Below are 12,195 nucleotides of genomic sequence, written 5' to 3'. Positions count from 1 at the left end.
AGCCCATCGCGCTAGCCAATTGCGCCACGGAGACAGTCCTGCTCCACTCTCACCACCATGAGAACATATCTTCAAGGCTATCAGCCCAAAGAAAAAAACCCACACACCACTCCCGGGAGGGCTCGAACCTCCAACCTTTCAGTTAACAGCCGATAGCGCTAGCCAATTGCGCCACGGAGACAGTCATGCTCCACTCTCACCACCGTCAGAACATTTCTTCAGAGCTATCAGCCCAAAGAAAAAAAATCGCTGCACCATCATCGGGTGGGCTCGAACCTCCAACCTTTCGGTTAAGAGCCCATCGCGCTAGCCAATTGCGCCACGGAGACAGTCATGCTCCACTCTCACCACCGTCAGAACATTTCTTCAGAGCTATCAGCCCAAAGAAAAAAAAGCGCCGCACCACCACAGGGTGGGCTCGAACCTCCAACCTTTCGGTTAATAGCCCATCGCGCTAGCCAATTACGCCACGGAGACAGTCGTGCTCCACTCTCACCACCATCAGAACATATCTTCAAAGCTATCAGCGCAAAGAAAAAAGCAACACGCCACTCTCGGGTGGGCTCGAACCTCCAACCTTTCGGTTAACAGCCGATCGCGCTAGCCACTTCCGCCACGGAGACAGTCCTGCTCCACTCTCACCACCATCAGAACATATCTTCAAAGCTATCAGCCCAAAGAAAAAAAAGCGCCGCACCACCACCGCGTGGGCTCGAACCTCCAACCTTTCGCTTAACAGCCGATCGCGCTAGCCAATTGCGCCATGAAGACAGTCCTGCTCCACTCTCACCACCATCAGAACATATCTTCAAAGCTATCAGCCCAAAGAAAAAAAAAAGCAACACACCACTCCTGGGAGGGTTCGAACCTCCAACCTTTCGGTTAACAGCCGATCGCGCTAGCCAATGGCACCACGGAGACAGTCCTGCTCCACTCTAACCACCATCACAACATATCTTCAAAGCTATCAGCCCAAAGAAAAAAAAGCAACACACCACTCCCGCGAGGGCTCGAACATCCAACCTTTCAGTTAACAGCCGATCGCGCTAGCCAATTGCGCCACGGAGACAGTCTTTCTCCACTCTCACCACCGTCAGAACATTTCTTCAGAGCTATCAGCCCAAAGGAAAAAAAGCGCCGCACCACTACCGGGTGGGCTCTAGCCTCCAACCTTTCGGTTAATAGCCTATCGCGCTAGCCAATTACGCCACGGAGACAGTCGTGCTCCACTCTCACCACCATAAGAACATAACTTCAAAGCTATCAGCGCAAAGAAAAAAGCAACACACCACTCCCGGGAGGGCTCGAACGTCCAACCTTTCGGTTAACAGCCGATCGCGCTAGCCAATTGCGCCACGGAGACAGTCATGCTTCACTCTCACCACCGTCAGAACATTTCTTCAGAGCTATCAGCCCAAAGAAAAAAAATCGCCGCACCACCATCGGGTGGGCTCGAACCTCCAACCTTTCGGTTAAGAGCCCATGGCGCTAGCCAATTGCGCCATGGAGACAGTCATGCTCCACTCTCACCATCGTCAGAACATATCTTCAAAGCTATCAGCGCAAAGAAAAAAAAGCAACACACCACTCCCGGAAGGGCTGGAACCTCCAACCTTTCGGTTAACAGCCGATCGCGCTAGCCAATTGCGCCACGGAGACAGTCGTGCTCCACTCCCACCACCATCAGAACATAGCTTCAAAGCTATCAGCGCAAAGAAAGAAGCAACACACCACTCCCGGGAGAGGTCGAACCTCCAACCTTTCGGTTAACAGCCGATCGCGCTAGCCCATTGCGCCACGGAGACAGTCCCGCTCCACTCTCACCACCACCAGAACATATGTTCAAAGCTATCAGCGCAAAGAAAAAAGCAACACACCACTTCCGGGTGGGCTCGAACCTCCAACCTTTCGGGTAACAGCCGATCGCGCTAGCCACCACCGCCACGGAGACAGTCCTGCTCCACTCTCACCACCATCACAACATATCTTCAAAGCTATCAGCCCCAAAAAGAAAGCACCGCACCACCACCGCGTGGGCTCGAACCTCCAACCTTTCGGTTAACAGCCGATAGCGCTAGCAAATTGCGCCACGGAGACAGTCCTGCTCCACTCTCACCACCATGAGAACATATCTTCAAAGCTATCAGCCCAAAGAAAAAAACCCACACACCACTCCCGGGAGGGCTCGAACCTCCAACCTTTCAGTTAACAGCCGATAGCGCTAGCCAATTGCGCCAGGAAGACAGTCTTTCTCCACTCTCACCACCGTCAGAACATTTCTTCAGAGCTATCAGCCCAAAGAAAAAAAATCGCTGCACCATCATCGGGTGGGCTCGAACCTCCAACCTTTCGGTTAAGAGCCCATCGCGCTAGCCAATTGCGCCACGGAGACAGTCGTGCTCCACACTCACTACCATCAGAACATAACTTCAAAGCTATCAGCGCAAAAAAAAGCAACACACCACTCCCGGGAGGGCTCGAACCTCCAACCTTTCGGTTAACAGCCGATCGCGCTAGCCAATTGCGCCACGGAGACAGTCATGCTCCACTCTCACCACCGTCAGAACATTTCTTCAGAGCTATCAGCCCAAAGAAAAAAAAATCGCTGCACCATCATCGGGTGGGCTCGAACCTCCAACCTTTCGGTTAAGAGCCCATCGCGCTAGCCAATTGCGCCACGGAGACAGTCATGCTCCACTCTCACCACCGTCAGAACATTTCTTCAGAGCTATCAGCCCAAAGAAAAAAAAGCGCCGCACCACCACAGGGTGGGCTCGAACCTCCAACCTTTCGGTTAATAGCCCATCGCGCTAGCCAATTACGCCACGGAGACAGTCGTGCTCCACTCTCACCACCATCAGAACATATCTTCAAAGCTATCAGCGCAAAGAAAAAAGCAACACGCCACTCTCGGGTGGGCTCGAACCTCCAACCTTTCGGTTAACAGCCGATCGCGCTAGCCACTTCCGCCACGGAGACAGTCCTGCTCCACTCTCACCACCATCAGAACATATCTTCAAAGCTATCAGCCCAAAGAAAAAAAAGCGCCGCACCACCACCGCGTGGGCTCGAACCTCCAACCTTTCGCTTAACAGCCGATCGCGCTAGCCAATTGCGCCATGAAGACAGTCCTGCTCCACTCTCACCACCATCAGAACATATCTTCAAAGCTATCAGCCCAAAGAAAAAAAAAGCAACACACCACTCCTGGGAGGGCTCGAACCTCCGACCTTTCGGTTAACAGCCGATCGCGCTAGCCAATGGCACCACGGAGACAGTCCTGCTCCACTCTAACCACCATCAGAACATATCTTCAAAGCTATCAGCCCAAAGAAAAAAAAGCAACACACCACACCCGCGAGGGCTCGAACATCCAACCTTTCAGTTAACAGCCGATCGCGCTAGCCAATTGCGCCACGGAGACAGTCTTTCTCCACTCTCACCACCGTCAGAACATTTCTTCAGAGCTATCAGCCCAAAGGAAAAAAAGCGCCGCACCACTACCGGGTGGGCTCTAGCCTCCAACCTTTCGGTTAATAGCCTATCGCGCTAGCCAATTACGCCACGGAGACAGTCGTGCTCCACTCTCACCACCAACAGAACATATCTTCAAAGCTATCAGCGCAAAGAAAAAAGCAACACACCACTCCCGGGAGGGCTTGAACCTCGAACCTTTCGGTTAACAGCCGATCGCGCTAGCCAATTGCGCCACGGAGACAGTCCTGCTCCACTCTCACCACCATCAGAACAAAAGCTATAAGCGCAAAGAAAAAAGCAACACACCACTCCCGAGAGGGCTTAAACCTCCAACTTTTCCGTTAACAGCCACTCGCGCTAGCCAATTGCGCCACGGAGACAGTCATGGTCCACTCTCACCACCGTCAGAACATTTCTTCAGAGCTATCAGCCCAAAGGAAAAAAAAGCGCCGCACCACCACCGGGTGGGCTCGAACCTCCAACCTTTCGGTTAACAGCCGATCGCGCTAGCCAATTGCGCCATGTGGACAGTCATTCTCCACTCTCACCACCATCAGAACATATCTTCAAAGCTATCAGCCCAAAGAAAAAAAAGCAACACACCACTCCTGGGAGAGCTCGAACATCCAACCTTCAGTTACCAGCCCATCGCCCCACCACTACCGGGTAGGCTCGAACCTCCAACTTTTCAGTTACCAGCCGATCGCGCTAGCCAATTGCGTCACGGAGGCAGTCGTGCTCCACTCTCACCACCGTCAGAACATTTCTTCGGAGCTATCAGCCCAAAGAAAAAAAATCGCCACACCACGGGTGGGCTCGAACCTCCAACCTTTCGGTTAAGAGCCCATCGCGCTAGCCAATTGCGCCACGGAGACAGTCATGCTCCACTCTCACCACCGTCAGAACATTTCTTCAGAGCTATCAGCCCAAAGAAAAAAAGCGCCGCACCACCACCCGGTGAGCTCGAACCTCCAACCTTTCGGTTAATAGCCCATCGCGCTAGCCAATTACGCCACGGAGACAGTCGTGCTCCACTCTCACCACCATCAGAACATATCTTCAAAGCTATCAGTGCAAAGAAAAAAAAGCAACACACCACTCCCGGGAGGGCTCGAACCTCCAACCTTTCGGTTAACAGCCGATCGCGCTAGCCAATTGCGCCACGGAGACAGTCGTGCTCCACTCCCATCACCATCAGAACATATCTTCAAAGCTATCAGCGCAAAGAAAAAAGCAACACACCACTCCTGGGAGGGCTCGAACCTCCAACCTTTCGGTTATCAGCCGATCGCGCTAGCCAATGGCGCCACGGAGACAGTCCTGCTCCACTCTCACCACCATCAGAACATATCTTCAAAGCTATCAGCCCAAAGAAAAAAAAGCAACACACCATTCCCGGGAGGGCTCGAACCTCCAACCTTTCAGTTAACAGCCGATCGCGCTAGCCGATTGCGCCACGGAGACAGTCTTTCTCCACTCTCACCACCGTCAGAACATTTCTTCAGAGCTATCAGCCCAAAGGAAAAAAAGCGCCTCACCACTACTGGATGGGCTCTAGCCTCCAACTTTTCGGTTAATAGCCTATCGCGCTAGCCAATTACGCTACGAAGACAGTCGTGCTCCACTCTCACCACCATCAGAACATAACTTCAAAGCTATCAGCGCAAAGAAAAAAGCAACACACCACTCCCGGGAGGGCTCGAACGTCCAACCTTTCGGTTAACAGCCGATCGCGCTAGCCAATTGCGCCACGGAGACATTCATGCTCCACTCTCACCACCGCCAGAACATTTCTTCAGAGCTATCAGCCCAAAGAAAAAAATCGCCGCACCACCATCGGGTGGGCTCGAACCTCCAACCTTTCGGTTAAGAGCCCATCGCGCTAGCCTATTGTGCCACGGAGACAGTCATGCTCCACTCTCACCACCGTCAGAACATTTCTTCAGAGCTATCAGCCCAAAGAAAAAAAGCGCCGCACCACCACCGGGTGGGCTCGAACCTCCAACCTGTTGGTTAATAGCCCATCGCGCTAGCCAATTACGCCACGGAGACGGTCGTGCTCCACTCTCACCACCATCAGAACATATCTTCAAAGCTATCAGCGCAAAGAAAAAAAAGCAACACACCACTCCCGGGAGGGCTCGAACCTCCAACCTTTCGGTTAACAGCCGATCGCGCCAGCCAATTGCGCCACGGAGACAGTCGTGCTTCACACCACCACCATCAGAACATATCTTCAAAGCTATCAGCACAAAGAAAAAGCAACACACCACTCCCGGGAGAGGTCGAACCTTCAACTTTTCGATTAACAGCCGATTGCGCTAGCCAATGGCGCCACGGAGACAGTCCTGCTCCACTCTCACCACCGTCAGAACAATTCTTCAGAGCTATCAGCCCAAAGGAAAAAAAGCGCCGCACCACCACCGTGTGGGCTCGAACCTCCAACATTTTGGTTAACACCCGATCGCGCTAGCCAATAGCGCCACGGAGACAGTCCTGCTCCGCTCTCACCACCATCAGAACCTATCTTCAAAGCTATCAGCCCAAAGAAAAAAAAGCAACACACCACTACCGGGAGGGCTCGAACCTCCAACCTTTCGGTTAACAGCCGATCGCGCTAGCCACTTCCGCCACGGAGACAGTCCTGCTCCACTCTCACCACCATCAGAACATATCTTCAAAGCTATCAGCCCAAAGAAAAAAAAGCGCCGCACCACCACCGCGTGGGCTCGAACCTCCAACCTTTCGCTTAACAGCCGATCGCGCTAGCCAATTGCGCCATGGAGAAAGTCCTGCTCCACAATCACCAACATAAGAACATATCTTCAAAGCTATCAGCCCAAAGAAAAAAAAGCAACACACCACTCCTGGGAGGGCTCGAACCTCCAACCTTTCGGTTAACAGCCGATCGCGCTAGCCAATGGCGCCACGGAGACAGTCCTCCTCCACTCTCACCACCATCAGAACATATCTTCAAAGCTATCAGCCCAAAGAAAAAAAGCAACACACCACTCCCGGGAGGGCTCGAACCTCCAACCTTTCAGTTAACAGCCGATCGCGCTAGCCAATTGCGCCACGGAGACAGTCTTTCTCCACTCTCACCACCGTCAGAACATTTCTTCAGAGCTATCAGCCCAAAGGAAAAAAAAGCGCCGCACCACTACCGGGTGGGCTCTAGCCTCCAACCTTTCGGTTAATAGCCTATCGCGCTAGCCAATTACGCTACGGAGACAGTCGTGCTCCACTCTCACCACCATCAGAACATAACTTCAAAGCTATCAGCGCAAAGAAAAAAAAGCAACACACCACTCCCGGGAGGGCTCGAACCTCCAACCTTTCGGTTAACAGCCGATCGCGCTAGCCAATTGCGCCACGGAGACAGTCCTGCTCCACTCTCACCACCATCAGAACAAAAGCTATAAGCGCAAAGAAAAAAGCAACACACCACTCCCGAGAGGGCTCGAACCTCCAACTTTTCCGTTAACAGCCCATCGCGCTAGCCAATTGCGCCACGGAGACAGTCGTGCTCCACTCTCACCACTATCACAACATATCTTCAAAGCTATCAGCCCAAAGAAAAAAAGCACCGCACCACCACCGCGTGGGCTCGAACCTCCAACCTTTCGGTTACCAGCCGATCGCGCTAGCCAATAGCGCCACGGAGACAGTCCTGCTCCGCTCTCACCACCATCAGAACATATCTTCAAAGCTATCAGCCCAAAAAAAAGCAACACACCACTCCCGGGAGGGCTCGAATTTCCAACTTTTTAGTTACAGGCCGATCGCGCTAGCCAATTGCGCCACGGAGGCAGTCGTGCTCCACTCTCACCACCGTCAGAACATTTCTTCGGAGCTATCAGCCCAAAGAAAAAAAATCGCCGCACCACCATCGGGTGGGCTCGAACCTCCAACCTTTCAGTTAAGAGCCCATCGCGCTAGCCAATTGCGCCACGGAGACAGTCATGCTCCACTCTCACCACCGTCAGAACATTTCTTCAGAGCTATCAGCCCAAAGAAAAAAAGCGCCGCACCACCACCCGGTGAGCTCGAACCTCCAACCTTTCGGTTAATAGCCCATCGCGCTAGCCAATTACGCCACGGAGACAGTCGTGCTCCACTCTCACCACCATCAGAACATATCTTCAAAGCTATCAGCGCAAAGAAAAAAAAGCAACACACCACTCCCGGGAGGGCTCGAACCTCCAACCTTTCGGTTAACAGCTGATCGCGCTAGCCAATTGCGCCACGGAGACAGTCGTGCTCCACTCCCATCACCATCAGAACATATCTTCAAAGCTATCAGCGCAAAGAAAAAAAACAACACACCACTCCCGGGAGAGGTCGAACCTCCACCCTTTCGATTAACAGCCGATTGCGCTAGCCAATTGCGCCACGGAGACAGTCCTGCTTTACTCTCACCACCGTCAGAACAATTTTTCAGAGCTATCAGCCCAAAGGAAAAAAAGCGCCGCACCACCACCGGGTGGGCTCGAACCTCCAACCTTTTGGTTAACACCCGATCGCGCTAGCCAATTGCGCAACGGAGAGAGTCGTGCTCCACACTCACCACCAACAGAACATATCTTCAATGCTATCAGCGCAAAGAAAAAAGCAACACACCACTCCCGGGAGGGCTTGAACCTCGAACCTTTCGGTTAACAGCCGATCGCGCTAGCCAATTGCACCACGGAGACAGTCCTGCTCCACTCTCACCACCATGAGAACATATCTTCAAAGCTATCAGCCCAAAGAAAAAAAAGCAACACACGACTCCTGGGAGGGCTCGAACCTCCAACCTTTCGGTTACCAGCCGATCGCGCTAGCCAATTGCGCCACGGAGACAGTCCTGTTCCGCTCTCATCACCATCAGAACATATCTTCAAAGCTATCAGCGCAAAGAAAAAAAATCATCACACCACTTCCGGGTGGGCTCGAACCTCCAACCTTTCGGTTAACAGCCCAACGTGCTAGCCAATTTCGCCACGGAGACAGTCTTGCTCCACTCTTACCACCGTCAGAACAATTCTTCAGAGCTATCAGCCTAAAGGAAAAAAGCGCCGCACCACCTCCGTGTGGGCTCGAACCTCCAACCTTTTGGTTAACAGCCGATCGCGCTAGCCAATGGCGCCACGGAGATAGTCGGGTTCCTTTCTCACCACCAACAGAACATATCTTCAAAGCTATCAGCGCAAAGAAAAAAGCAACACACCACTCCCGGGAGCGCTTGAACCTCGAACCTTTCGGTTAACAGCCGATCACGCTAGCCAATTGCGCTGCGCATACAGTCGTGCTCCACTCTCACCACCATCAGAACAAAAGCTATAAGCGCAAAGAAAAAAGCAACACACCACTCCCGAGAGGGCTCGAACCTCCAACTTTTCCGTTAACAACCGATCGCGCTAGCCAATTGCGCCACGGAGACAGTCCTGCTCCACTCTCACCACCATCAGAACATATCTTCAAAGCTATCAGCCGAAAGAAAAGAAAGCACCGCACCACCACCGCGTGGGCTCGAACCTCCAACCTTTCGGTTAACAGCCTATAGCGCTAGCAAATTGCGCCACGGAGACAGTCCTGCTCCACTCTCACCACCATGAGAACATATCTTCAAAGCTATCAGCGCAAAAAAAAGCAACACACCACTCCCGGGAGGGCTCGAACCTCCAACCTTTCGGTTAACAGCCGATCGCGCTAGCCAATTGCGCCACGGAGACAGTCATGCTCCACTCTCACCACCGTCAGAACATTTCTTCAGAGCTATCAGCCCAAAGAAAAAAATCGCTGCACCATCATCGGGTGGGCTCGAACCTCCAACCTTTCGGTTAACAGCCCATCGCGCTAGCCAATTGCGCCACGGAGACAGTCATTCTCCACTCTCACCACCGTCAGAACATTTCTTCAGAGCTATCAGCCCAAAGAAAAAAAGCGCCGCACCACCACAGTATGGGCTCGAACCTCCAACCTTTCGGTTAATAGCCCATCGCGCTAGCCAATTACGCCACGGAGACAGTCGTGCTCCACTCTCACCACCATCAGAACATATCTTCAAAGCTATCAGCGCAAAGAAAAAAGCAACACGCCACTCTCGGGTGGGCTCGAACCTCCAACCTTTCGGTTAACAGCCGATCGCGCTAGCCACTTCCGCCACGGAGACAGTCCTGCTCCACTCTCACCACCATCAGAACATATCTTCAAAGCTATCAGCCCAAAGAAAAAAAAGCGCCGCACCACCACCGCGTGGGCTCGAACCTCCAACCTTTCGCTTAACAGCCGATCGCGCTAGCCAATTGCGCCATGAAGACAGTCCTGCTCCACTCTCACCACCATCAGAACATATCTTCAAAGCTATCAGCCCAAAGAAAAAAAAGCAACACACCATTCCTGGGAGGGCTCAAACCTCCAACCTTTCGGTTAACAGCCGATCGCGCTAGCCAATGGCACCACGGAGACAGTCCTGCTCCACTCTAATCACCATCAGAACATATCTTCAAAGCTATCAGCCCAAAGAAAAAAAAGCAACACACCACTCCCGGGAGGGCTCGAACATCCAACCTTTCAGTTAACAGCCGATCGCGCTAGCCAATTGCGCCACGGAGACAGTCTTTCTCCACTCTCACCACCGTCAGAACATTTCTTCAGAGCTATCAGCCCAAAGGAAAAAAAGCGCCGCACCACTACCGGGTGGGCTCTAGCCTCCAACCTTTCGGTTAATAGCCTATCGCGCTAGCCAATTACGCCACGGAGACAGTCGTGCTCCACTCTCACTACCATCAGAACATAACTTCAAAGCTATCAGCGCAAAGAAAAAAGCAACACACCACTCCCGGGAGGGCTCGAACGTCCAACCTTTCGGTTAACAGCCGATCGCGCTAGCCAATTGCGCCACGGAGACAGTCATGCTTCACTCTCACCACCTTCAGAACATTTCTTCAGAGCTATCAGCCCAAAGAAAAAAAATCGCCGCACCACCATCGGGTGGGCTCGAACCTCCAACCTTTCGGTTAAGAGCCCATCGCGCTAGCCAATTGCGCCACGGAGACAGTCATGCTCCACTCTCACCATCGTCAGAACATATCTTCAAAGCTATCAGCGCAAAGAAAAAAAAGCAACACACCACTCCCGGGAGGGCTTGAACCTCCAACCTTTCGGTTAACAGCCGATCGCGCTAGCCAATTGCGCCACGGAGACAGTCGTGCTCCACTCCCACCACCATCAGAACATAGCTTCAAAGCTATCAGCGCAAAGAAAGAAGCAACACACCACTCCCGGGAGAGGTCGAACCTCTAAACTTTCGATTAACAGCCGATTGCGCTAGCCAATGGCGCCACGGAGACAGTCCTGCTCCACTCTCACCACCGTCAGAACAATTCTTCAGAGCTATCAGCCCAAAGGAAAAAAAGCGCCGCACCACCACCGGGTGGGCTTGAACCTCCAACATTTTGGTTAACACCAGATCGCGCTAGCCAATTGCGCAAAGGAGAGAGTCGTGCTCCACTCTCACCACCAACAGAACATATCTTCAAATCTATCAGCGCAAAGAAAAAAGATACACACCACTCCCGGGAAGGCTCGAAACTACAACCTTTCGGTTAACAGCCGATCGCGCTAGCCAATTGCGCCACGGAGACAGTAGCGCAGCACTCCCACCTCCGTCAGGATATTTTTTCAGAGCTATCAGCCCAAAGAAAAAAAAAGCGCCGCACCAACACCGGGTGGGCTCGAACCTCCAACCTTTCGGTTAACAGCCGAATGCGCTAGCCAATTGCGCCACGGAGACAGTCGTGCTCCACTCTCACCACCGTCAGAACATTTCTTCAGACTATCAGCCCAAAGAAAAAAAGCGCCGCACCACCACCGGGTGGGCTCGAACCTCCAACCTTTCGGTTAACAGCCGGTCGCACTAGCCAATGGTGCCACGGAGACAGTCGCGCTCCGCTCTCACCACCGTCAGAACATTTCTTCAGAGCTATCAGCCCAAAGAAAAAAAAGCGCCACACCACCACCGGGTGGGCTCGAACCTCCAACATTTCGGTTAACAGCCGATCGCGCTAGCCAATTGCGCCACGGAGACAGTCGTGCTCCACTCTCACCACCGTCAGAACATTTCCTCAGAGCTATCAGCCCAAAGGAAAAAAAGCGCCGCGCCTCCACCGAGTGGGCTCGATCCTCCAACCTTTCGGTTAAGGGCCCATTGTGCAAGCCATTTGCGCCACGGAGACAGTCGTGCACCACTCTCACCACCACAGAACATTTCTTCAGACTATCAGCCCAAAGAAAAAAAAGCGCCGCACCACCACCGAGTGGGCTCGAACCTCCAACCTTTCGGTTAACAGCCGAACGCGCTAGCCAATCGCGCCACGGAGACAATCGTGCTCCACTCTCACCACCGTCAGAACATTTCTTCAGAGCTATCAGCTCAAAGAAGAAAAAGCGCCGCACCACCACCGGGTGGGCTCGAACCTCCAACCATTCGGTTAACAGCCGATCGCGCTAGCCAATTGGGCCACGGAGGCAGTCGTGCTCCACTCTCACCACACTGTCAGAACATTTATTCAGAGCTATCAGCCCAAAGAAAAAGAAACGCCGCACCACCACCGGGTGGGCTCGAACCTCAAACCTCTCGGTTAACAGCTGGTCGCGCTAGCCAATGGCGCCACGGAGACAGTCGTGCTCCGCTCTCACCACCGTCAGAACATTTCTTCAGAGCTACCAGCCGAA

Source organism: Rhipicephalus microplus, unplaced genomic scaffold (assembly GCF_043290135.1).
Source record: "Rhipicephalus microplus isolate Deutch F79 unplaced genomic scaffold, USDA_Rmic scaffold_91, whole genome shotgun sequence".
Classification (NCBI taxonomy): domain Eukaryota; kingdom Metazoa; phylum Arthropoda; class Arachnida; order Ixodida; family Ixodidae; genus Rhipicephalus; species Rhipicephalus microplus.
The sequence above is the reverse complement of the archived record's forward strand: the minus strand, read 5'-3'. Positions refer to the sequence as shown.